We start from the raw sequence: 26755 nt of genomic DNA on the forward strand, positions 1-26755 counted from the left end.
TTGATACATCAAAAGTTGACAAAGGCTTTATTTGAGGCATATCAATCCAGGAATCCTTCAGTTTGTAGCAACCTGCAGGTTAACAGATAAAAGTCTTCTAAGAATTTCCCCTGAAGCTGAATTCCTTTGGACCAAGAGAACCTGAGCCTTGGGGCAGCTCAACAACCTTGTGAAGAAATGACTGGCTTTTCAGTTCATTGGTATTTGTTTCCTCCTCTTACATAGAGAGTGCAAGAGTGGACACTGGATTCATAAATCTCTTTAACTGTAACAACAATGATAACAATTGGTTGACAGCTTACAGCATTCCAAATGTCCCTAGTTTTTTTTCTTCTCTAGTTTGCTTTCCATTTTTCTGTTGATATTTTGAAACCCTTGTCAAAGTAAGAAACATTCAAATCTCTAGAGAACTTTTATAAGAGTTTATTTGAGTCAAACTGACAACATAGGTCAGGGAGCAGGATCGCAAATGCTCTGGAAAATAAGTTTTGCAGCTTCTTTTATGCATTTGAAATTAAGGAAGGAACATACGGACAATTACATGGAGGTAAAAAAAAGTAAGGCAAGGATTGAATTATAGGACAGTTAACAAGATTATGTGTGTGTGTGTGTGTGTGTGTGTGTATGTGTAATTGATTTTTGAAGAGAGAGAGAGAGGAAAGGAGAGGGAGAGAGAGAAACATTGATCAGCTGACTCCTGAACATCGCCTACTGGGGGTCGATCCTGCAACCCAGGCATATGCCCTAACCGGGCATTGAACCGTTCAGTGCACAGTACCCATTCAACTGAGCACATAGGCCAGGGCAAGAATATGTGCTTTTTTGAGGCTGGCTCAACATTCAAAAATCAGTCATGTAATCCACCACATCAAAAGACTAAAGAAGAAAAATCACATGTGCATATCAATAGATACAAAAAAAAAAAAAAGCATTTGACGAAATCCAATACCCATTCATAATAGAAATTATCAACAATATGTCAATAGAGGGAAATTTTGTGAATGTGACAAAAAACAAATGAAAAATATGGATAACATTATACTTAATAATGAGAAGCTAGAAACTTTCTAAGATCATGAACAAGACAAGGATATTATTGAAAATTCTAGTTTATGTAATAAGGCAAGAAAAGGAAATAAGTGGTATATAGATTGGGAAGGAAGAAATAAAACCGCCTTTGTTCACAGACAACATAATTGTATAGGTAATACAAAAGAATTGACAAAAAAACTTCTGGAACTAATAAATGATCATAGCAAGGTCACAGGATACAAGGTTGATATACAAAAGTCAATCACTTTCCTGTATACCAGCAATGACCAAGTGGAATTTGAAATTAAAACACATTATCATTACGGGCGAGTGTGGCTCAGTGGCTGAGCGTCAACCCATGAGCCAAGAAGTCATCAGTTTGATTCACAGTCAGGGCACATGTCCCGGTTGGGAGCTCAATCCCCAGTGGGGGACATGCAAGAGGCAGCCAGTCAATGTTTCTCTCTCATAGATGTTTCTATCACTCTATCCCCCTCCCTTCCTCTCTAAAATCAATAAAAATCTATTAAAAAAAAGGAAAACATTGCCATTTACATTAGCACCCCCCATTTGAAATACTTAGGTGTAAATCTAACAAAATATGTATAAGATCTATATGTAGAAAACTACAAAGCTGATAAATGAGATAAAAGAACTAAATAAATGCCCGGCCTGCATGGCTCAGTGGTTGAGTGTAGACCTATGAACCAGGAGGTCACAGTTCGATTCCTGGTTCATGGGTTGCAGTCTCCATCCCCAGTGTGGGGCCTGCAGGAGGCAGCGGATCAATGATTCTCTCTCATCATTGATGTTTCTCTCTCTCCCTCTCCCTTTCTCTCTGAAATCAATAAAAATATATTTTTTAAAATGGGCCAAAGACCTTCACAGATACCTCACAAAGAGGACCCACAGCGGGCAAATAAGCATAGGAAAATGCTATCGGAGAAATGCAAATTACAACAAACAACAAGATACCACTACATACCTATTACAAAGGCCAAAATTCAGAATACTGACAATACCAAGTGCTGACAAAGATGTTGAGCAATAGGAATTGTCTTTAATTGCTGGCACCGGCACTTTGGAAAACAGTTTGGCAGTTTCTTATAAACTTAAACATACACTTACCACTGATCCAGAAATCAAGCTCCTTGGTATCTATTCAGAGTGTTGAAGAGTTATGTCTACACAAAAACCTGCACTCAGGTGTTCCAGCAGCTTTATTCATAATTACCAAAACTTGGAGCAACCAAGGTGTGATGTAAAGGTGAATGGATAAGTAACTGTGATACATCCAGACCACAGAATATTATTCAGTGCTAAAAAGAAATGAGCAATCAAGTCATAAAGAGGCATGGGGGAAATTTAAATGCATATTACTAAGTGGAAGAAGCCAAGTTGGAAAGGCTACATACCATGTGATTCTGATTGTATGACATTCTAGAAAAGGGAACAGTAAAAAGATCTCTGGTTGCCAGGGGTTAGAGGGGAGGAAGGGGTGAATAGGCAGGGCATAGAGGATTTTTTAGGGCAGTGAATCTACCCTTTATGTTACTGTAATAGTGCATATATATCATTATAAATTTGTCCAAACACTTAGAATGTGCAGCAACCAAGAGTGAACCCTAGGGTGACATGTACCACTGGTGACGACGAATGTTGACAAAGGAGAAAGCTATGCTCTAAAATGCCGTCTGTAAACACAAACAAAATCAAAGGCCAACCCCTTGTCCTTGTGGAGCTACTACCAGGAGCTCAGCTGAGCTGGAAGAGAAAGGAAGAGGTCAGAGTAGTCCTTTAACGTAAGAAAGCCAAAAATCAGAGTTAAGCCTTCGATCACTTACTGTGACCGTACAAGCAAGAGTCTAAAGCTGGAGAAGTGCAGACTCCCTCCTTGTCCATTACCCACGAAGTGGCACCCCTGTGAGGGCGAGGTGGATCCGTGCAGCTGTGGGAGTCTTCGGCAGGTTTACGAACTCTGGAGTGGGGGCAGGGCGTGGGGAAAGGTTAGAAGTGGAAAAGCGCTGGGTACTGAGTCAGAGTGGGGAAAGCGACTTCAAGGTTCCTCCCTCTCCGACCCCCTTCATAAGGAGGTAGGTCCTAGCAGAGGCACCTGAGGAAGACCTCTGCCCCAGAGACCTCTCAGATAGAGACCTAGGAATGAAGGCCCCGGGGTTTGGAGTGTACATTTGAGCTAGTGAGGGTCCCCATCCTGCAGGGCCTCGTAGCCTCTGTAAGCACTTGGGCTTTTTCTCTGAGTAAGGTAAGAAGTCATGGGGATTTTCAACATGGGAATAACATGATTTGACCCTAGCTACCCACTTAAAAACGGATTTAGGAGAGGGGAGGAGAAGATGTTAAGGGCATAAGCAGAGAGATCTGTTGAGAGGCTACTAGAATTATCTAGGAAACAGATGATGTTGGTTTGGACCAGATGGTGGGACTGGAAGTAGGGTGAAATGGTTAGATTTATTTTATTCTAAATACACATTTTCCCTTCATATTTGAACATGTCTGAAATCAGAATGCATCTTATAATAGGACTAGAGGCCCAGTGCATGAAATTCATGCACAGGTAGGGTCCCTAGGCCTGGCCAGCAATCAGGGCCAATCTGTGGGGCAACTGGCAGGGTGATCAGGGGATCCCCGCTGGCACACACTTTGGCCTGCCTGGTGCTGCCCACTTGCCAGCCCCACCCCCCCCCACCGCTGCTGCCAGTTGCCTCCTTCTGTGGGAGGTGACTGACAGGGCAACTGGGGGGCAGCCTCAGCCCACTCGACGGCCGGCCCCACCCCCTGATTGCCCTGCTGCCGCTGCCAGTTGCCTCCTTGGCTGACCTGGGGCCTGTGGGATGCGGGCAGCTCCTGTGTTGAGCGTCTGCCCCCTGGTGGTCAGTGCACATCATAATGACCAGTCATTCCACGGGTTGTTCCGCCATCCAGTCTATTTGCATATTAGGCTTTTATTATATAGGATGGCATCTTATGACTGCTAGAAGCCAGTGGCAGTCATGAAATAGTTGTTGAGTTAGTTAAAAACCTTCCCATGATATCCTCTGGTAATTGCCAGCATCAAGCCATAGGTATAAATACGTTGTGACAAATTCTTATTTTAGGCAATTAAATTTAAACATTTTATATCTTTGCTCAGAAGCACATCATAAATGTGACTTCTCCCCTTACTAGTAATTAGACTTTATTTGTGGCTCTCATTTTTTTTTTACTTCCTTTTGTACTTCCCTCTAGATTTCTCCAGGCTGCTAGTCTCTTGCCTCCAGTATGCATTGCAGGCTGGTACCCAAGTCACGGTCCTGAAAGTCAAAGTTGAGTGTGTATTAGTTGCTCAGTGTGTATTAGTGTCTGATACTGCTGGGTGGCTACAGAATCCATCCCAAACTCTTCAAGCTTCATACAAGACGCCCACAATCTGCCTCTCACCTATTTCTCCAGCCTTATTTCCCACCACTTCCTAACCTGTACTTCCAACGTAAGCCACACTGAACTCTCAGTTTCCAGTGTAACCAGGACCTGGTCCCAGTTATACACCTTAGCACCCATTTTCTCAGCTCATCCATTTTCTCCCTGGCCCTCCTTCAAGCTCCAGCTCAGATGTTACCTCCTTCACATAACTTTTTTGACTCTCCAACCAGACTTATATATTCATCTTCTCACAAACCATGCTGCGTTGATATGCTGATCATCTGTATATCCATCTGTCTCCTCCGGAGGCTGTGAGCTGGAGATCTCATATTTTCCACACAAAATCTCTGAACACAGTAATATATTTGGCACTGAACAGGTATGCAATATTAGTGAGAGTCTGTTTTTACTGTATTGGATTTGACAAAGCACAACTCTCTCTTTGCAAAGTATAGGTAATAATAGAACCTACCTTATAAAGGTGCTTTAGAAGTTTTGAGGATTATGTAAAGTAATGCATATACCAGGTGCAAAGAACAATGTTTGATGCAGAAGTGCTCAATAAATGTCTGCTCCTTTAAGAAAAAAAAAGTTTTGTAGATTTCAGAGAGGAAGGGAGATTAGAGAGAGATAGAAACATCAATGATGAGAGATAATCATTGATCAGCTACCTCCTGCACGCCCCCACACTGGGGATTGAGTTTACAATCTGGGCATGTGCCCTGACTAAGAATCGAACCATGAACTCCTGGTTTATAGGTCAATGCTCAACCACTGAGCCATGCCGGCAGGGCAAATGTCTGCTCTTTTAAAGTTTTATATTACATTTTGAACAATATTACTCTTAATGTTTTAAATTATCATATTATATTTTAAACTTTATCTTAAATTTGTAACATCTATTGTTAAGCCTTAGACTTGGATCTGTCTCACCACAGCATCTTCTGGTGTGTTCAACAGAAAAGAAAATAAGCCGTGAAAGGAGGTGATAACCCCATTTTATTTCTCTCTTGATGACAAAGTGCTGGAATCTTTGATTATTTGAAGATTCTAAATATAGAGCACTGATGACCCAAAAGCTCTCCTCAAATTTCATTTTTCCTAATAGCTTCTGAAATAACACTCCCAGGAGAATCAGCTCTTAGTGTCCACTTAGATAGTTTATGCAATTTACAGCAGTGTATTGCATTTTATCACATTGACTCTATCTCACAAGAGTCTATTTATGTCCAGTCTGCTTTGGTCATGATAAATGCATCATCGAGCTACTTAGACTCTGTGTAATATGGAAATAAGCAATGTAATGTATTGGTTAAGTCACTAAAACAGACATCATCGGGTCTCTATTAATTCTAACTAAGATGTGTGAATCTGAACAACACTTTAATGGGTACTTCCTTCTATAACTTAGAAATTTTCCTGATTGCGGAATTGATGCTGATGAATTTTGAATCATGATTATTAGGTTCCCCTAAGGCAGTGATGGGCAACCTTTTGAGCTTGGTGTGTCAAACTTCGCCACAAAACTGAGCATAACTCGGGTAGTGTGTCACTTTGAGGAAAAAACTAACTCAAAGACTCTAGTCGCAAATGTTTCATCCTCAGGAGCAGCAAATGTTTCATCCTCGGCATGCGGCCGCATGTCATCAGAAATGGCTACACGTGTCAGTGCTGACACACGTGTCATAGGTTCGCCATCACTGCCCTAAGGGTTTTAAATAAAATTCTTCAATAAATGCATCTTGATTGTGCACTCTTGTTCTAGGTACTTACAATGGCTGCCCCTTCGTTCTTTTTCTTGTTTGGAATATTGAGAAACTAGAATTTATTGGGTGAGAGTCTATATATGCATGCATAATTTTCAAATTAGTATAATCAACATGAGATGTAAAGTATATTTGGGGAATATGTTTTTCTAATCTTCCCCTTCCTTTTTCTCCTTCTTACTGATGACCTGGAGTTAGACTTCCTGAGAAATAGAAGCAAGCAGGCACTCTTTCACCTTCCTTCCAGAACCTCTGTTTTGCAATCTGCTTCGATAGGAGAAAATATCCCCACTCCTAACTTGGTCAACCCTTCCCTTGCACTCTGGATCTCATCTCCTTTCACCTTCTCAAGGAGTTTAAACCTGCAAATACACCATTCTCCTTTGCATTATTGATTTCCCCAGTAGATCAGGTCCCTTGGTGATTACATAGCACCCAGTAGTTTTCCTTTGTAGAGATCAGCACACTTATTGTCTGTATGTATGATTATCTGTTTAATGTCAATCTTGACCCTTTAGTTTCTAAGATCCCTGGGGCCAGAGATTTTCTGTGTTCTTCAGTATATCCTCGTGGCTCAACACAGTATTTTGCACATATTAGGAGCAAGATAAATATATTTATTTATTATTTTTGTACATCTAGATTGTTTTCTATTTTTCACCATTATATGCAATTATAAATGAGCATTCATGTGGCTAAATCTTTGGCATGTTTTTAATCATGTGCTTAGAAAAATTCCTAGAAATAGAATCACTGATTTTATTGTGACATGCACATTTACAAGGTTTTTGTTATAGTGTGGTAGCCTGCAAAATAGTCACCATTATCTTCTTTCCTCCTGGTACAAGCAAGCCACTCATCCATCAAAAGCTGATATTTCCTTCCTTTATCCTTGGATGACTTGCCTTGACCTTTAAAATGTGGTGAAAGTAAGATTGTCAGATAAAACATAGGATGCCCAGTAAAATTAAAATGTCAAATAAACAGAAAATTGGATATACTGATACTGAAAAAAATTATTTGTTGCTTATCTGACCTTCAAATTTAACTGGGCATTCTATATTGTTATTTGCTAAATCTGGTAACACTAGGTATGATGGCACTACACCAGCTCCAGGCCTAGTCTTTGGGAGATCGGGCAGTTTCTACTTTGTCTCTCTGGAAGCCACGTACCATGCTGTAAGGAATTTGGACTGGATCCCCGAATGAAGAGAGGCCACCTAGAGAAGCCCAAGAGGATGAGAAGTCATTTCAGATGTTCAGCCCCAGCTGGGCTCCAGTCCTGGAAGTAGAGGGTCAGACAACATATGGCCACATAGATTTCAGACCTGCTATAGACCTGCTTTCCCTGTTGTTGAATGGGAGTGTCTATTGTAGCTTTCTTATCCCTTTCTCACAACTATTTGCCTAGTCGGGGTGGAAGAGTTGGGGGAAGTTGAGGAATAGGGGAACAGTTCATAGCTCTCCAGGTCCAGAGGGGATGCTTCCACATCTGGGACATGATGCGGATTGTGAATATTAAACATGGAGCCTGATGCTTTCATAGATGAGGTTTTGAGGTAACTTGGAAAGTGGTCAGGGGTTTTGTGTGTGTGTGTGTGTGTGTGTGTGTGTGTGTGTGTGTGTGCGCTTGTTTTTTGCAAGTGGAAAGAAAAAAGTAATTTGTGGGCAGAGAGCAGACTGTGATGGATTAAATATGGCCACAAATTATATGCCACTCCTCTGATCAAAAGGTGAAGTCTGTTTCCCTTCCACGGAGATTCTGGGCTGGCCTGTGACTTGCTTGGATAAATAATATTCGGTAGTTGTGAAGCTGTGTGACTTTCAGGAAATAGTGTTCAGGAAAGTCAGGGCTTGGAAAAAAATATTTTAAACCCCTGATCTATAAGATTTGCCCATTTCTATGGTGTACTTCCACCATGATTGATTTCAAGCTACCAATGTTATATCACTAACCATGGAGTTGGGAAGAGATACACATACTTGTTCCTCATTAGCCTGTACAAATGGGCTCCCATACACCACTGCTTCTACGTCTAGTCTTTGAGAGGCCTGTCAGCTTCCATGTTTGCTTTCTTGGCATCCAGTTGACATGAAGGATCCTTGGGCTAGGCTCCTGAGTGATGAAAGGCCACATGGGAAGAAAGGCCAGCCCCAGCTGGTTTGGCTCAGTGGAAATAGCATCGGCCTGCAGACTGAAGAGTCCCAGGTTTGATTCTGGTTGGGCGTGCATGAAGGAGCCAATCAATGATTCTCTCTCATCACTGATGTCCCTCTCTCTCTCTCTCTCTCCCTCTCCCTTTCTCTCTGAAATCAATAAAAATATATATTTTTTAAAGAAACAAAGGCCACATAGAGGAGAAAGGAAACCCCAGACATTCCATCCTGGCTGAGCTCCCAGCTGAGTGCAGCTGCAGGAGTGGCCCCAGCCAACTAATTACATGGACCATAAGACCACCTCCTAGCCAACTCACAGACATGTGAGGGATGATACATTGTGGATTTAAGCCACAACATTTTGGAATGGTTTATTAGTCAGCAATAGGTAACAACACACATATTGCCAAGTTGTCATAAAAAAGTTGTCTCAAGTTTTACTTCCAATGTGTGAGAGTCTCTTGTTTTGTGCACATTAGCCCAATGTATGCATTATCATCACCAGGTTGGTAAGTAAAAAAAAAAAAAAAAAAAAAAAAAAAAAGTATATTGCAGTTTAATTTACATTCTTTGAAAATGGGTTTAAACATTTTTTCATATGCTTATTGGCTATAAATTGACTATGCCCCCTGCCCATTTTTCTATTGATTTATAAGAGCTTTTTATATTTTAATAATAGTAACAGCAAATAGGGAATGTTTTGATATATGTGTGACTACATAGTTTGCTTGTATGCTCTTTGGAGTAAAAAGTTTAAACTTCCTGTACAAAAAATGGTGCCTAGCTAGGCAAGTTTATGAGTGTTTCTTATAACATGATCATATCCAGTTTGGGGCTTGTTGTTTATTTTTAGTATTCCTTAAATTATCCTAATATTTTTTCTGGATTTTCTTACTAGTAATTTTCTTCAAATAAAATCTTCAGCTGAAACCCAATACAAAATACACTCCCTCCAATCCCCTCACCATTCCAATTTGAGCAAAACACTGGCCTAAGCCACTGCAGTAGGTTAATTCTTCAGCTATTTTTGTGTTTGGAAAGTCTTTGGATAAACAATGCAGTTATATTTCATACCAATTTAAATTTTTCAAATTTTAAACAGCATGACAAAAATTTTTATTAGTTTGTACAAATTTCAAATAATGTGAATGCTTCCAGAACTAAAAAATAATTTAATTGGATTGGATTCTGGAACCAAAAAGAAGCATTAATGGAAAAAACAGTGAAATTTGAATAAAGTCTTTAGTTCAATTAAGAGTATCTTTGTTGGTTTCTTCATATTAATAAATACATTGTGGAAATGTTAGATGTTAACAATAGGGGAAACTGGACGAGGGGATATATGGAAACTCTCCATATTATCTTTGTAAAACTTTTCTGTAAATCTAAAATTATTTCCAAATAAAGTTTGTTTTTTGTTTTTTTAAAAGCATTCCTCTATGAAATGGTCTATAATGTTATAGGCTTATGTATTCTGAGAATGCTATTCCACTTACATTATATGGATTACTCTGGGGAAATAAGCTGCCTAGAATTATGAAAGTTTTTAAGTAAGTGAGGTTTTTAGGATCTTATCCCATGAATACAATTCATTGCCATGTAAATTGCATATTTGCACCTCATTTAAAAAACTGAGATAGAAAAAATGAAGTTTAAACCTAAATCATAAGCCAAAAGAAATCCTTCCTCTCAATAAAAAACAAAAATGAAACAAAACTAAAATCTTCCTCAATAAAAACAAAAAAGGAAACAAAATTAAAATCTCTCTCTTCCAGTCTCTGACATCAGCATTGTGGCAGTAAAACCTTATCACTCTATGTGATCTTTGGACAGTACATGATTCAAGGCATGGCTTTATGTGTGGAATCTGGAAACAAGGTCTCCAGGTAGGGCTTTCATGTTCTCTTCCATCAAGAGTGTCTTGGAGTGAAAGGTTTTAGTTTGTCATCTTTTCACAATTCTCTGTAGGTTTACTTACAGATAAAATTTATCATTTTATAGGCTTCAAAGTTGTAAAAGAAATGCCAATAATTTAAATTCTAGGTATTTCAAGATTTACAGTTTCTATTGTTTTCCTCCTTAAAGTATGCACAGATGGGCAAAAGTAAGTGCACTGTGCCATTGTGACATTCTTTTGAGTTAGTCACATGATTGCAATAATCAGAACCTGCATGTCTTTTTCCATACAAACAACTATCAATGTACTTTTGCTCACCCTTCTTGAAATCCTATGATACACTCCCCTATGTCTCATTTCTTATGATAGCCTCTCTCTGATTTTGAATGGCCTTTGGATAAACAGTGCAGTTATATTTCACACCAATTTGAATTAGCAAATTTAAAACACTGAGCAATGAAAAATATTATTGAAGTCTCACTTTATACACACACATTGAAACAATGTGAGTTTGCAACACTAAAACTTGTTTATTGTGCATTAAAGAGTAAGTTTGATATAGGGAATGCATTACAATGGCCCAGGTTTATGTGCACTGAGACTGTGATTTCTTGCATTACATTTATTCTTAAGGGAAAACTCTATCTGGATGTCTTATGCATGTTTTGAGTTGTATGAGGTTTTCAGGAGCTATTCCTAGTGTGCCTCTCCAGTGGCTTGGATGATCCAACGCCCCTACTGTGAATCTGTTTTATTATTGTTGCTGATGTGATTGCCAATGATAAGAGTGATTGATTGCTTAATCCTCTGCCAGGTACTGTGTTGAGTATCTGTGTACTCAACAACGGGGATTACTCCATTATCTATGAGGCAGATGTTATTTTAATGTGTATGTAGAAATGTCATACTCAGCACATTTAAGTAACTCATGTCCAAGGGAATATCTTTGGACTTAAGGCTGAATAAAGATTGCTTTCTCTGTCAGTTCCAAGATTTTTGCTAACCAATTCAGTGTAAAATATTTACCACACTTCCCGCTGTTATTTTAGCCCTGTTGAAAGATAGGTAGGCCTTTCCTTCTGTATTCTGGTCTTCCAACATTAAGTTTTGATTTGCTTCTTGGCTCCTGGAGTAAACCACTTCACCTCCAGAATTGTTGAATACTAAAAAAGCTGATTAACCTTTTTTTTGTTTGTTTGTTTTTCCTTGTTTCTTTTAATGTTTGAACTTTTCCACATGAATTGAAATTGCTGTCTTTTTCTAAAAGGTGCTGCTTCTTTAAACAGCAGTGTCTCTAACCATTATTTTTCCTTTCCCTAGAAGTGTTTGATATTGTTGATTATAAGATGAAAACAAATAGCTTTTGCATCAGCAATTTTTTTTCTTTTAGGATATTTTAAAATGTAGATCTACTCATCTTGAAGAGAGGCAATTTGGCTACAATTTATCTGAGTCATTTCATGGCCTATTATGTGATTTCCTTACCTAAATCTTTCTGTTTAGGGAGGCAGGCTGACCCTAGGGCAGGGAAGAAACTAAATATTTTCCATGTTTTCCAATCTTTGCATCTGGTTAAACACCTGGAACGGAGGAAGGTGCATAGAGCTGGAATTGGGACTTGTATACTCCACTCAGTATTACCATTTCTATCCAGAAAGGTGTGACCACTTTCACAAATTCCTATTAACCAAAATACTAAAGTCCAGCGCCATTACTATAATAATCTTTGCAGAACCTTCATTATTAATTCAATCTCTGTCATTCAAATGAAAGCAAGCTTGTCAAAGGCAGGGACTTTGTCATAAAAGACTGCCTAACGCATAGCAGAAATTAAGTTTATATTCAATGAATGGTTGTGGTTCAATGACAGATCTCCTTAAAGTAGCTTCAAATAAATTTAAGGAAGGAAGTAGGGAGCACCAATGCAGAAGGAGCACTGTGGAGGAGTCTGGGTTCTACTTTCAGCTTTGCTTTCAACTGGTGAATTGTGTAACTTTGGGGCAAGTCCCTAAACCATTTAAGTCAGGGGTCCTCAAACTTTTTAAACAGGGGGCCAGTTCACTGTCCCTCAGACCGTTGGAGGGCCGGACTATAGTTTTTTAAAAAAAAACTATGAACAAATTTCTATGCACACTGCTAAGTCGGCTGCTAAGCAGGACAGGCAGCGGCGGCAAAAACACCCGGCGGGCCGGATAAATGTCCTCAGCGGGCCGCATGTGGCCCGTGGGCCGTAGTTTGAGGACCCCTGATTTAAGTCTTTCCGGCTCTGATTAAACTCTTTGGATAGTGACTTATGCTTTGCTTTACTTTCAGAATAATCTGATTAAATGTTCTTACAGATTTAGGTGATGAAACACTGAGGTACAGTGCACTTAAACAGAGATCACACATTAGCATACCAGTATTTCTTAAGTAAAATATTAAGGCTATGACTTATACTATAGACTTAATAACTACTGCATTTTATGCTGTATCGAATGTTACTTGTTAAATAGAATTTAATATATTTAAAAAAATATTTCCCTAAGGCCTTCTATACTTATGTTTGTACCTACGTATTTACTTCAAATGATTCCACATTGTTCCTTTACTAATTTAAAGGCTGTTCATTTGAGGGGAGGCTCATTGTTGTTGGAAGGCTATGCCCAGAGGGAGAGACTTGAGTAGATTCACCCTGCAAATCCAAGATATCAAGTCTGTGCTTCAGACTGCCTACCTGGAATGGGATTTACACCTGTCAAGCAGCCCCAGGGGAGACAATGTCCCTGTTGGGAGTCAGTATTTTCTTATCTTCCTGACACCTGAAAATGCTAAAGGCAAAAGACCAATTGAATCCTGCTGTTAGAGATGCACAAAAGTGTTTACCTGCTCTAAATGTCGAGGATGATGATGTAACTGAAACTCTTGATATCTGGAACTCCAGCTACCTTTATCCAATAAGTGCATTCCTAAGAAAGGCAAACACCTAAAGGCAAAGAGAAAGCAATCCTTGAGTGTTCTTTTATTTATATACTAGAGGCTTGGTACACGAAATTAGTGCAGGGGGGGGGGGTGTGTGTCCCTCAGCCCAGCCTGCACCCTCTCCAATCTGGGACCCCTCGAGGGATGTCTGACTGCCCGTTTAGGCCTGATCCCAGTAAGATCGGGCCTAAACAGGCAGTCGGGCATCCCTCTCACAATCCAGGACTGCTGGCTCCCAACTGCTTGCCTGCCTGCCTTCCTGATTGCCCCTAACTGCTTCTGCCTGCCAGCCTGATCACCCCCTAACCACTCCCCTGTCAGCCTGATTGATGCCTAACTGCTCTCCTGCAGGCCTGGTCACCCCTAACTGCCCTCCCGTGCAGGCCTGGTCACCCCCAACTTCCCTGCTCTGCTGGCCTGGTCACCCCTAACTGCCCTCCCCTGCAGGCTTAATCTCCCCCAACTGCCCTCCCTTGCAGGCCTGGTCCCTCCCAACTGCCCTCCCCTGTTGGTCATCTTGTGGCAGCCATCTTGTGTCCACATGGGGCAGCCATCTTTGACCGCATAGGGGCAGCCATCTTGTGTGTTAGAGTGACAGTCAATTTGCATATCACTCTTTTATTAGATAGGATCGAGGCCTGGTGCAGGGTGGGGTCTGGCTGGTTTGCCCTGAAGGGTGTCCCTGATCAGGGTGGGGTTCCCTTGGGGCATGGGGTGGCCTGGGTGAGGGGCCTGTGGTGTTTTGCAGGCTGGCTACGCCCCCCGGCGACCCAAGCGGAAGCCCTGGTATCTGGGATTTATTTATCTTCTATAATTGAAACTTTGTAACCTTGAGTGGAGGCCAGGACCAGCCAGAGCGGGTGGGAAGCTTGGCTTCCTCCATCGCCGGGAGCAACCCAAGCCTCCTGCTCTCTCCAGCTCTGTGGCTACCGCCATTTTTGTTGGGATTTATTTATCTTCTATAATTGAAACTTTGTAGCCTTGAGCGGAGGCCAGGGCCGGCCAGGGTGGGCGGGAAGCTTGGCTTCCTCCATTGCCGGGGAAACCCAAGCCTCCTGCTCACTCCGTGGCCGCAGCTATCTTGGTTGGGTTAATTTGCATACTTGCTCCTGATTGTCTGATGGGCGTGGCTTGAGGGTATAGCGGAGGTATGGTCAATTTGCATATTTCTCTTTTATTAGTGTAGACTAGAGGCCCAGTGCACGAATTCATGCATGGGTGGGGTTCCTTGGCCTGGCCAGCAATTGAAGCCTATTGGGGGGCCAGCCAGTTGGCCAGGGGGAGGGGCTGCAGGAGGTTGGTCATCGTTGTTATATTTTCTTCTTGATTGACCCTTTTATCATTATAAAATGTCCTTTATCTTTATCTTACAATCTATTGTGTTTGCTTTTAAGGAGGAGAGAATTTTCAGGAACCAATAACCACCATTTCCATTAATGTGATCTCATATTGTTTATTTTTACATTTTTATTTGAGAGAGAGAGGGAGCCATCAATTTGTTGTTGCACTTATTTATGCACTAGAGGCCCAGTGTACTAAATTTGTGCACTGCGGGGGGTGGGGGGGACCTCAGCTCAACCTGTGCCTTCTCACAGTTCGGGAGCCCTCAGGGAATGTCCATCTGACAGGATGTCCCATGGGGAGCGGGCCTAAGCTGGCAGTCAGACATCCTTAGCACTGCCATGGAGGCGGGAGAGGCTCCTGCCACGGCCACTGCACTCGCCAGCCATGAGCCCAGCTTCTGGCTGAGCATCGCTCCCCCTATAGTAGCACACTGACCACCAAGGGGCAGCTCCTACGTTGAGCGGGATTGGGCCGAAACTGGCTCTCTGAAATCCCCCTAGGGGTCCCGGATTGCGAGAGGGTGCAGGCCAGGCCGAGAGACCCCACCGGTGCACAATCGGGGCCAGGGATGGACGCGGGAGGTTGGCCAGCCGGGGAGGGACCACAGGAGGGCTCCAGGGTGAGTCCGGCCCATCTCTCTCAGTCTCGATTGGCCGGACCCCAGCAGCAAGCTAACCTACTGGTCAGAGCATCTGCCCCCTAGTGGTCAGTGCACATCATAGCAAGCAGTTGAGCAGCCTTGGCATATCATTAGCATATTATACTTTGATTGGTTGAACGGACGACCAGACAACCGGACATTCAGCATGTTAGGCTTTTATTATATGGGATTCTTATATGTGCCCTTACAGGGGATGGAACCTGCAGCCTTGTGGTATTAGGATGATGCTCTAACCAACTGAGCTGCTCTGCCAGGGCACAAATATTATTACTTGTATAATATATCTTGAGAATTTCTTTAGTTTTGGTGGTAGTATAAAAAATATTTTTCTTTACTGTTACTAGGTTGTACCTTGGGAACATATCTTAATTTCTTTGAGAGATCTTTTTGAGAAACATTTTTTCTAAATAGATTTTCTGCAAAGATTTTCTTCAGAATAAAATAAAGAACCCAGCAATACACTATTAAATGCTTCAGCTTATCATTTTTGAATATTATTAACTGACTAGAGGCCCAGTGCACGAAATTTGTGCACTGGGGGGGGGGGGGGGTGCCCCTCAGCCCAATCTGCACCCTCTTCAATCTGGGACCCCTCAGGGGATGTCCAACTTCCGCAGTCGAACATCCCTCTCACAATCCGGAACCGCTGGCTCCTAACCACTCACCTGCCTGCCTGCCTGATTGTCCCTAACCCCACTGCCTGCCTGCCTGCTTGCCCCTACCTTGATCTCCTGCCAGCCTGATTGCCCCTACCTTGCCCTCCCCTATCAGCCTGATCACCCCAAACTGCCTGTGCCTTGGCCCCCAGTCTGGCCTCCCTCTGGAGGCACCACCCCCATAACTCCAATGCTGCTGCCACTGCAGCTGGTTATGGCTGCCTGAGCCTTGGCCTTTGTAGCCACTGCGGCTTTGTCTGGAAAGATGTCCAGAAGACAACCACTCTAATTAGCATATTACCCTTTTATTAGTATAGATTTGGGGACCATTACAACCACGCAGAACTTGAAGAAAACACATGGCCCTGGTCAGTTTGGCTTAATGGAGAGAGCATCGGCCTGTGGACTGAAGAGTCCAGGTTTGATTCTGATCAGGGGCACACATGCCTGGGTTTTGGGCTCAATCCCCAGTAGTGGGCCTGTGGACGGCAGCTGATCAGTGATTCTTTTTTTTTTTTTTTAATATATTTTATTGATTTTTCACAGAGAGGAAGGGTGAGGGATAGAGAGCTAGAAACATCGATGAGAGAGAAACATCGACCAGCTGCTTCCTGCACACCCCCCACCGGGGTATGTGCCCGCAACCAATGTACATGCCCTTAACCGGAATCGAACCTGGGACCTTCCAGTCCGCAGACCGACGCTCTATCCACTGAGCCAAACCGGTTTCGGCTGATCAGTGATTCTTATCATTGATGTTTCTATCTCTCTCTCTCCCTCTCCCTTTCTGAAATTTTAAAAATATATATTTTTTAAAGAAAACACATGATCTTCACTTTGAGCTTTGTCATCTTACAATATCCTTTGTGCAGTGTTTTAACTTCCCTCAACTTTCCTTTACCCACCTTTAAAGTGCAATCTATTTTGGGGAAGATGATCAGGAAAGTGATTCCAGTGGGTAGAAGTTTTTTTTGGAGGGGATGGGTCATGAAGATATTTAAAAATTGAGCATGGTGATGGTTGTACCACTCTGAATTTACTTTAAAAAACCAGTTCATTGTACACTTTAGGTGACATGTACAGTATATGGGTTATATCTCAACAAAGCTGTTCTTTTATTTCTTTTTAAATAAAGACCAGTCTTATAATCAATTGCAGATGTTTTCAGAGGCCCCTCAAGATTTGCTCACCATGTCCCAAATCACGGCTGTGATTCCCAGTTGCCTCCAGTCCTGGTGGATCTGGATGGTGTGGTTTGCAAAGGAGAAGGTGGCAAGAGGCTTATGGAATTTCGGCAACCCCATTCCCCCGGTCTCCTCATAGGGCACCAGGGCCATTCCCACTGTGCCAGCTCTGCTCCCTTTAACCTGTTGGGCAAAAGAATCCTGCGTGCTCTGGCCAGAAAGTGCATTCTTTCTTAGGTGGCCCGGATGCTTTTTTTAAGGTCGTTTTATGGATTCAAAAGAATAAACAGAGATGTGGAAAGCTTTTGTCAAAATCCTTTTACATGGTTCTTCCAGTCTCATGGGAAATGAGATGTGGCTCTGAATTCATCCCAAAGTGTGTCTTTGGGCAAAAGCATCCAGAACGGCACAACTCCTGCAGAATGCCCCACACACTTTGCTGTCAGGACTCAGGGGGGCTTGAGGGTGAGCGAGGTGGAGGTGCCAGCACAGGACCTGGGAGAAGGTAGCGCTTTCTACACTGCCCAGGCCACATGGACTACAGCAGTACCCGCCCAGGTGGGCAGGGTGTTTCTGCTGTTTTGTTTTGGTCTGGCCTCCACCCCGTCAGCCACAGACCTGTGCCTGCACTGAGACTGAATGGTTTGATGGCCCTACTTTTTGATGCACAGTGGATGCACTCCCAGAGACTGGCAGTTAGACTCTGGTGGCTTCTGAGTCCCTTGCGGGGAGAGCCCGGCCCTAGGTCAAGAACAGACTCAGGTGTCCTCGGCCAGGAGGCCTCCTTGGGCTAGGGGCCGCCACAGTTTGAAGGCTGGCCATGACCCCAATCCTGGCAGGGGTCTCCTCTGGGGTGCTGGCAGGCCTGGGCTAGGGCTGCAGGCGGTTTAGAGGCTGGTCACGCCCCCGATCCTGGCGGGGGTCTCCTCTGGGGTGCTGGCAGGCCTGGGCTAATGGCCGCCCTGGTTTGGAGACTGGTCACGCCCCGATCCTGGTGGGGTCTCCTCTGGGGTGCTGGCAGGCCTGGGTTAGGGTCACTGGCGGTTTGGAGGCCGGTCACGCCCCCGATCCTGGTGGGGGTCTCCTCTGGGGTGCTGGCAGGCCTGGGCTAATGGCCGCCCTGGTTTAGAGACTGGTCAAGCCCCCGATTCTGGCGGGGGTCTCCTCTGGGGCGCTGGCAGGCCTGGGCTCTGGCGCCGCAAAGGGAGAGGTTCCTGAACCTGCTTCCCACACACCTAGGCTAGGATACATCTTGTAGGAGGCGGCTTCAATGCCGGGGGTCAGTGACCAGGTCCTCCGGAGCCTCGCTTTCTGGGCTGCAGTCCCACGTCTCCCAGTGCCTTAGGCTTGGATGCGCCCACGCAGTTGCCCCCACCACCAGCCACCTCAGCGCAGGCCACAGCAGCTGAAGCCAGCCTCTTGGAAGCCAGGCCACCACACCCACCACCTCTAGTAGCTCTCTGCTGCTCCCTCGCTGTGCCCTGTCCTCTGGGGTAGAGGAGAGCTCCCAGCCCAGAGGCCCTCGCTCCCTCCGCAGCCTGGCTTGGGAAGCTGGCCTTGTGCTGGGGCTAAGATGCCAGCATGCCCACTCAGCTACTATGGGTACAACACGAGCCCCACGGAGGCCAACCTGGAGAACATGGACCCCAGCTCTGCATCCGGCTGCTGCAGATGGCCTCGGTGGTCAACTACCACCTGCTCCTTCCACTGGCCCCATTGATCCCTCTCAGCACCAGCTATTTAGGCCAGGGTGGCGATCGCCCGTGGACCCCGGCCCCGGAAGCCGCTGGCTGGGCCCGGCCACGCCCCCCAGGTCGCGATCTGCCCCGGGACCCCCGGGAGGCGCCTGGCTGGGCCCGGCCACACCCCCCCGGGTCGCGATCCAGCCCGGGACCCCCAGGAGGCGCCTGGCCGGGCCCGACCTCGCCCCCCGGGGTCGCGATCCAGCCCCGGGACCGCAGGGAGGCGCCTGGCCGGGCCCAGCCACGCCCCCCCGGGTCACGTCGGCCCGGGACAACCGGGAGGCGCCTGGTTGGGCCCGGCAAGCCCCCCCCGGGAGGCGCCTGGCTGGGCCCGGCCATGCCCCCCCCGGGTCTCGATCCGCCCCGGGACCGCCGGGAGGCGCCTGGCCGGGCCCGGCCACGCCCCCCCTGTCGCGATCCAGCCCGGGACCCCGGGGAGGCGCCTGGCCGGGCCCGGCCTCGCCCCCCTGGGTCGCGATCCGCCCTGGGACCCCCGGGAGGCGCCTGGCCAGGCCCGGCCACGCCCCCCCTGTCGCGATCCAGCCCGGGACCCCGGGGAGGCGCCTGGCCGGGCCCGGCCTCGCCCCCCTGGGTCACGATCCGCCCCCCGCGTGGCCTTAGCCCCCGGGACCCCGGGAGCGGCTGGCCTGGTCCGGCCACGCCCCTCTAGGTTTTCAATCGCTCCCCGGGACTCCCGGAACTAAGAGGATTGGGCGCCGCCATCTTGGTTTTCTCAATGGCCAGATAGGCCACCCGGAGTCCCGCCCCCAGCCTCTCGCAGGCCCAATCATGGGCATAGCGGAGGTGCGGTCAATTTGCATGTTTCTCTATTATAAGGTAGGATACTTGTGTGTTAATATAACTTGAACACCTTATTTAAAATTACAAGTCTCTCTCTGAAATCCTCTGTCTTCCCTGTTTTACACTTTTCCAATGCACGTACCACCATTTAACTATATATTTTATTTACTTATTGTCTGTCTTCCCACACTCCCAGGTAAGCATCATAAAGGTAAGGATTTTTATCTGGTTTTGTTTGCTTACTTTCTCCTGCTTTAGTTTCAAGACCTAGAACTTGGACTGGCTTATAACAGGAACTCAGTAAATGAAAAGATGAGATCATTATATTCCCATTTGGGCTGCTCAAGTGCAGAGTCTCCCTTAGATCCACAATCATTTGCTGAAGTCTTGTCTGCTAGTCCATGTCCTGACCTCCATGTGGTAAATATAATTGTAATAAGATATTACTAAGGCTCTAATATAGGTCTTTACAGGAACGGAAGCAAGTGGGGAAAGGAAGGAAGAGTGGCTAGTGTCTAAGAACTTAATAGAGAATAAAGGATTAAGATTTCCTTGGTTGGACCTGGTGTGTAGGGCCAGGAGAGCAAAAGACCTAAAAGAATAAGCATTTGTATTTAGGACATTGTAATTTGTTTGACGTTGCTGGGAGGGTGGCTGTTTGGATGTTGCAAGGAGATTATAAGGTAAAAAAGGTCAAAGGTTGAAGGTCTTTGTCCGCCATGTTAGAGTTTAACCTCTATATAAAGAGCCAAAGCCACCCATTATAATTATTTTATTTTTGAGGGGAGTGATGTTTGCATTTATTTATGAGATGGTCAGTCAGATGTGGCCAAATGACAAGACAGAAAAGAAGCTCAAGAAAAACAAAAACAAAAACCCCTACGTTTATTACACTCAAGTCCTAGGAGCAGTAAGCACAGCATGTTATGTAGGGCCAGATGGGAAAAGCCACCAAGTGGTCGGAAAGCAGAAGACAGGAGCAAGGGGAAGGTTTAGGCCACAGCATAGATTGGGGTTTCCAAGGAAAGGGCAAGTCAAGGCAGGTAAACAGTTCAGGACTGACTAGTCTGAATACTACGAGTATGCTCTAAGCTGTAAGAGTACTCTCCAGTTACCTGGCACCTGGCCCTGAGATGAGTAAGGAGAGGAATATTGCCTCCTGGTGTGCACAGGCCCGATAGAGGAGACAGGGCTCTGAATTGGTTAGATTGCATAGCAAAGACATGGTCCCAGCTGGGCCCTTTGCTATTGCTAAGCATGGGCTTGCCCAAGAAAGGGATGTCTCTCCCAGCCAGAAAAGTTTTTTACAATGTCAAAACACATATGTAAAATTAAAAATACTTGAAATACAGTTTGGTTTCGGTTACATGAACAATGATGCTTCAGATATACCTTAGGAGGTTGGTTAATGATGATTGTTTCTGGTCTATACTTTCACCTAAAATAAAAATGATTGTTTTTTTTGTTTGTTTGTTTGTTTTTTTTTTTTTGGTTTTTGGTTTTGAATCCAAAAGGACCTTTGTGCTCCCAAGTCCTTGGAGATCCTTATAAGTATCAGTTATGCACAAAAATTATGAGACATGTAAAATGTAAGATGGATTTTAAGCTGGCCGATTCTGGTTTTGTGGAAAGAGGCAACCACAAATCACTGCGGCTGTTCAAAATTATTGCAAGTATGTGCTTCAAATCAAAACCTATATTTATCATGCCTTCTGATAAGAGGAGCAAATAAAGTTTTGGATGGGAAGAACTGTCATTCTCAGGCAATAATCTTGAGTATCTGTACCATTTCCTGTAGTTGGAACCGTGTTCAGAGAGCTTTTAAAAAGGCAGGTTACTAAGTGGGCATAGGTAGCACCTGCCTACACCACGAGAGTCATGGTGACTGTTCTCATTCACATCCCTGCCATCAGGACCTGTTGGTCAGGTTACTGTCCCCAAGGCAGCATTTTATGGGCTCAGAGATTGTACCTGAGCCATATTGCTATTCTTTCTGATGGTGCCAGCCCTCCCAACACTGTTCTTTCCAGACCAAACTCCTTTGTTTAAATCCATAAAGAAGGAAAAGAGAACACTAGCTTCAGTTATCCACCTACTAGCAATAAAAAATAATAGTAGTAAAATAGGAGCTAATGCGGCCAAGTGTGTGCCCTGTGCAATCCTCCTTACATACCTTATCTCATGCTCACGAGATAAGTACCATTCTAACTCTCACATTTTAGAAAACTGAAGCATTGATCCCATGGCCTTGGGTGAAATTTTTAACTCTCATTTTTATTCTGTAAAGTGAGAATAAAAAAGAAGAAACAGAGTAAGAACAAAAATCTCTAGGCACAGATATGTTCTCTCTTGGGATCCCTTGTCTGGGCACTGGGTTATTTTTTAGCTCAGGAAACAGAGGCAGGAAGTAGGGCCTTGAGTGAATTTCAAGAGCACTCTCCTATGATAAGTCATTACCATGGAATGTGCAAATGTTGAAGTAGGAGAGGACCCTGGTCCAATTCTATCACTGAGTAAGGGAAACAAAGTCCCAAGAGGTGCAGGGACTTTTTCAAAATCACATGTCCAATTTGAAAGAAGCTTGGGTTAAATGAGTCCAAATCTCAAATGAGTCAGGTCAACTTTGGAGTTTTGGCGATTAATATGATTATAAAAGAAGGGAAAACAATGAAGCAGGAAATAGGAGACATAAAAAATACAAAATATACCTTTGCCATGGTCTTTTGGACACAGACATGGGTTTTGCAGTGTCTTAAAATAGGGGTTAGAATGGGAATAACACATGTGGATATTAGGCTAGAATTACTGCCTGAATCATGGGAACAAGTTAATTTTTTATTTATAAAGCAAAATACTCAGTATTCATTTAGTGCCCTCTGCAGCTCTATTCAGAATCAACTTACTATGGAATTTGATGTACCCTCCCCCTTCATTTACCAATAATATACTTCTTTCTTACATTTCTCTACCACAGCCAGAGATGACCTGTATCCTCATTTTATACTCTGGGAGAAAGCCTATTCTGCAAAAGGATTACTGCCCCCTTCATTAATACACACACACACACACACACACACACACACACACACACACACACACACATATCCTATATAATAAAGATGTAATATGCAAATTGTTGTTACGCCATGAAGTGTAACGACCGACTGTGTAACAACCGGATCACAGATCAGCAGGAGGGTGGGGCAGTGAGTTACAAGCGGGTGGTGGAGAGCTACAGGAGGGGGCAGGGCAGCAAGCTATGAGTGGGGCAAGAGGGAGGGGGTTGGGGGCACTACAGGAGGGCAGGGCAGCAGGCGGCAGCGAGCTACTGGTGAGCTGCTGGCACATGGATTCATGCGCAGGGCTACTAGTATATATAATAAAAATATGTCTATTCATTGGTAAAAATTTAGAAAATACAGAAATGAAAGCAAAACTTAAAAGTCACCTTTAGTTCCACTACCTAGATATAAATATTGGCAATATATTACTTGTTTTCACTTAATAATGTAACACTACTACTTTCCTATGTGATAAAGTAATCTTCTAAAATATTAGTTTAATTATCTTGAATATTCAATTATTGTCTAAAGTACCAAAATTTATTTAAATCATTAACCAGTATGAAATATTTGTGTTGCTTAGAATTTTTTGCTAGTATAAAAAAGTGACACACTGAATGTCATTGAACCAAATCTTTGCACACATCAGTAGTGATTGTTTACTCAGGATAAATTCCTAGAAATAAATCAAAAGCATATAATTAAGCACAAATATATAAGTATTTTGATATATATTGTGGAATTTTATTCCCACTCAGTATCATTCTGTCAGCTTTTCAATTTATTACATTTATGGGATAATTAAATGATGTTAAATAACTAGTTAAAATAATCATACACAAGCATAGCTTTTCATTTGACAGTACTTAGTCCCATTAGCAATATAAAAAAGTAAAAGTAAAATGTGTATGTGTGTTTGCATTTATTTCTTTGTGTTTTTGTGTCTATAACATGTGTGTATATGCGTGTGTTTCTTCTAGTAGGGTGGACTACTACTTAGCTTAGATAACTACTAGTATATTGGAGTAACTCTAGCTGCTATAATAAGTAAAACATAAAATTGCAATGTATTAACATAATAGAAAATTATTTCTTGCTCAACGAGGGGTTTCTAGTTGGGGATGGCTTTCCTCCATGGAGTGATTTAGGATTCAGACCCTTTCATATTGTGGCTAGGAATTTTCAAGTCCTTCACCAAGGTTGTATCCACATGGTGTTTATATAGGGAAAAGAGAAAGCATGATGGAGCCACAACTGTACATTCCATTGCTAACCCAATGCTAGCTATATTGACAGAAGAGGCCAATTGCAATCATTAGCGATTTCCTTGCACAAATTGAAGTTGACATTTTTAAATTTTAATTAGGGCAATATAAATTCTCTAAAGACTTTGCAGCTGCATATTTGGGTTTTTTTATACTTAAGAAGGCCTTCCCACTCAGTATCATTCTGTCAGCTTTTCAATTTATTACATTTATGGGATAATTAAACGATGTTAAATACCTAGTTAAAATAATCATACACAAGCATAGCTTTTCATTTGACAGTACTTAGTTCAGTTATCTGATGTAGTGTTTAGACTAATACGCAGGTAAACCTACAGGATTACTGAGCTACCATGAAGGCCGTCCTTAGATTTCATAGGTATGTTTCCTTTTGTCCTCTTTTGGAAGACAACCCATTGCTTCACAATGATATATTTAATGTCAATTTGTGGAAGTATAAATGGCTTTATTTTTTTTTTCTTTTATATTAAGTGAAACTTAAGCAGTCTGTCAAGATCATTAAATAATCTCAGATATGTCATTTTGTTGTAGAAGACTGAAGAAACCCAAGTGATGCTTAGAGAAATGGAGTTACACAGCTTTATTACGCCAGCAGTCTCAGTGGAGTCACCTCCAAAATCTGAGCAAACCAATATGGTGGAAGCCCCTCTTTTATCCCCCTTTGGTGTCTTTGTCCCCCAAATATGGATTATACTTCCGGACCTTTTGCAGGCTTTGCAAAAAGCCCCGTGGGTTGGGATGAGGGTCTTGAGATCATATGTAAGGCCCTGGCCTGGCGCCAGCACTGATAACCCCCGTCCAGGGCCTGTGTCATGGTTTATGGCCTCAGGTCTTGCAAGACCAGATTCTGGGAAAGGGGCAGTGACTTAATTATAGGTTATCATGAAGGTACATTAGATTGATGGCACCAATTCAGATTGCAACCCCCCCCCCAAAAAAAAAGTCTTATTTTCCCCATCTATTTTAGGAGATTCAAGGAGATTTTTATAGAACTTGCAAAAAAAACAAAAAAAAAAACAAACAAACAAATATAAAAACCCCACCATACCTTCTCTCCTTAGGTATTAGCTGCAGGATGTCTGGTTACATAAAAAGATTTATAAAGAACGGTCTGTGTTGGCATGAGTGGGGACTGGGTGTGGCGCAGAGAGCCCCTCATCCTGGGAAACAGCGTGCCGCCCCCTGGTCTTTCACACAATGCATGTTTGCGGGGAACCTGGTGCTAAACCATTCGTAGATGACCTGCTTCTGGGTCAGGATTTCATAGGTAGTAGAGCAGCTCCCTTGCTGCGATCTATTGAAAGTCAGTCCTCCACACAAGGGTTTGTAAAAAAATAAAAGAAAGAAAAAGAATGGAGTATAATTTCAAGGGATAAAACATTGTTTTTTCCCCAATAACAATTCTCTTGCTTCGCCGATGATGTCATTTTTTTGTCCCCAGCTGAACTGTGGTAGACAAAGCAAAGACAGATTAGCCTCCCTTCAAACCTTTCAGTATATCAAAGGGAAGGGGCTACATAAATTCAAAGCATGATTTGAGCAGTATTTTGTGGCAAATAGTAATTTATATGCACTAAAGTCCATGCTATTGAAATAGGAATTTTTAGGGGTGAAATAGGCAGGTTTAGGAAATTTTAAAAATTAAGTGTCAATGGAAAAAAAACAGGGTTACAGAGCTAAGGTTACATTTCCATAAGACAAGGGAACTGGGAGTAGCCAAAAGGTCTATATTTACAAAATAAAGAAGGGGGAAGAAAGCCCAGAGGGAATGGGAGAACAATGAGGAAGGAGGGCCTCACATATCCCATGTGATGTTTAACCTTTGAGCTCAGGAGTTGCTATAGTGACCAAATCAATGGGAATATTGACCAATCAGAGGGGCTATCAGGACACAGGGTCTTGTAGCCTTTATAAACCGGGGGGCGGGGGGGGGGAGGGGGGGAAAGAAACTGGGTGGGACCCATTCCCTCTCCCCACTCGGGTGTCTGTGCTGTGAGATACTTTCCCCTTCCCCATGTGGGAGTCTGTACTTGTTCGTCAATAAATTTCCACCTTTGCTGTATCATCTTCCGTCTGTGGATTCTTTCTTCCCTCCAATGGACAAAGAATCTGGGGAACCATCCTGCCCAGGGGAACACTGCATATTCCCGTCCAAAAATCCCGTATCACTGTTAATGGAATGCTTTGTTATAATTTACCTTTTTTTGCTGAACAACAGTGTTTTATAGACAGTGAAAGTGTGAAATAGATAATGAAATAGGCATTAATATTTGTTTTATTGAAAGCAAAGGAGGCTCTGATAAGAAAATATTCAATAGTGTTATTGCCCAAATGTTAAACTAGAGATAAAGAGAAGAGTTGATCCAAATTGAAGAACATGGAACTGATAGTATATTAATGGAAACAGGAGTCAAATCATTGCTTTCAGGTTTTTAACCAATATGCTCAGCAGCCATGGACCAATAAGCTCAATAAATATAAATAGACAGTAGTCAGAATAAGAAATATAAATGAAAATTAGGTAGATAGAATATACTAAAATATTTTAAAATATATTTTAAGGGATAAATGAGGTTTTTATTTAAAATATATGTGCCAAAATATTTTAAAAAACAAACAGACAAGAGCCCACCTTTTTTATCTTCTTGCCCTGATTGCCAGCCTCTGATTCTTTCCCTTAAAAAATACTTATTGCCCTTGCCAGTGTGACTCAGTTGGTTGAATGTCATCCCATGCACCGAGAGGTTGCTGGTTTGATTCCCGGTCAGGGCACACGCCTAAGTTGT

The 26755-nt window shown here is 43.3% G+C and overlaps 1 long non-coding RNA gene across 1 annotated transcript; it reads right to left on the bottom strand.

Annotated features, from left to right (window-relative positions):
• Positions 1–4213: 4213 nt before the first annotated feature.
• LOC114232194 (uncharacterized) lies at positions 4214–5468 on the bottom strand. The gene is made up of 3 exons (XR_003618240.2): positions 5386–5468; positions 4925–5027; positions 4214–4343 (listed from the first exon to the last, which is right to left on the bottom strand). It is a non-coding gene; the product is annotated as an uncharacterized LOC114232194 (long non-coding RNA).
• Between the last annotated feature and the right edge of the window lie 21287 nt (positions 5469–26755).

The sequence above is a fragment of the Eptesicus fuscus genome, chromosome 11 (genome assembly GCF_027574615.1).
Source record: "Eptesicus fuscus isolate TK198812 chromosome 11, DD_ASM_mEF_20220401, whole genome shotgun sequence".
Classification (NCBI taxonomy): Eukaryota; Metazoa; Chordata; class Mammalia; order Chiroptera; family Vespertilionidae; genus Eptesicus; species Eptesicus fuscus.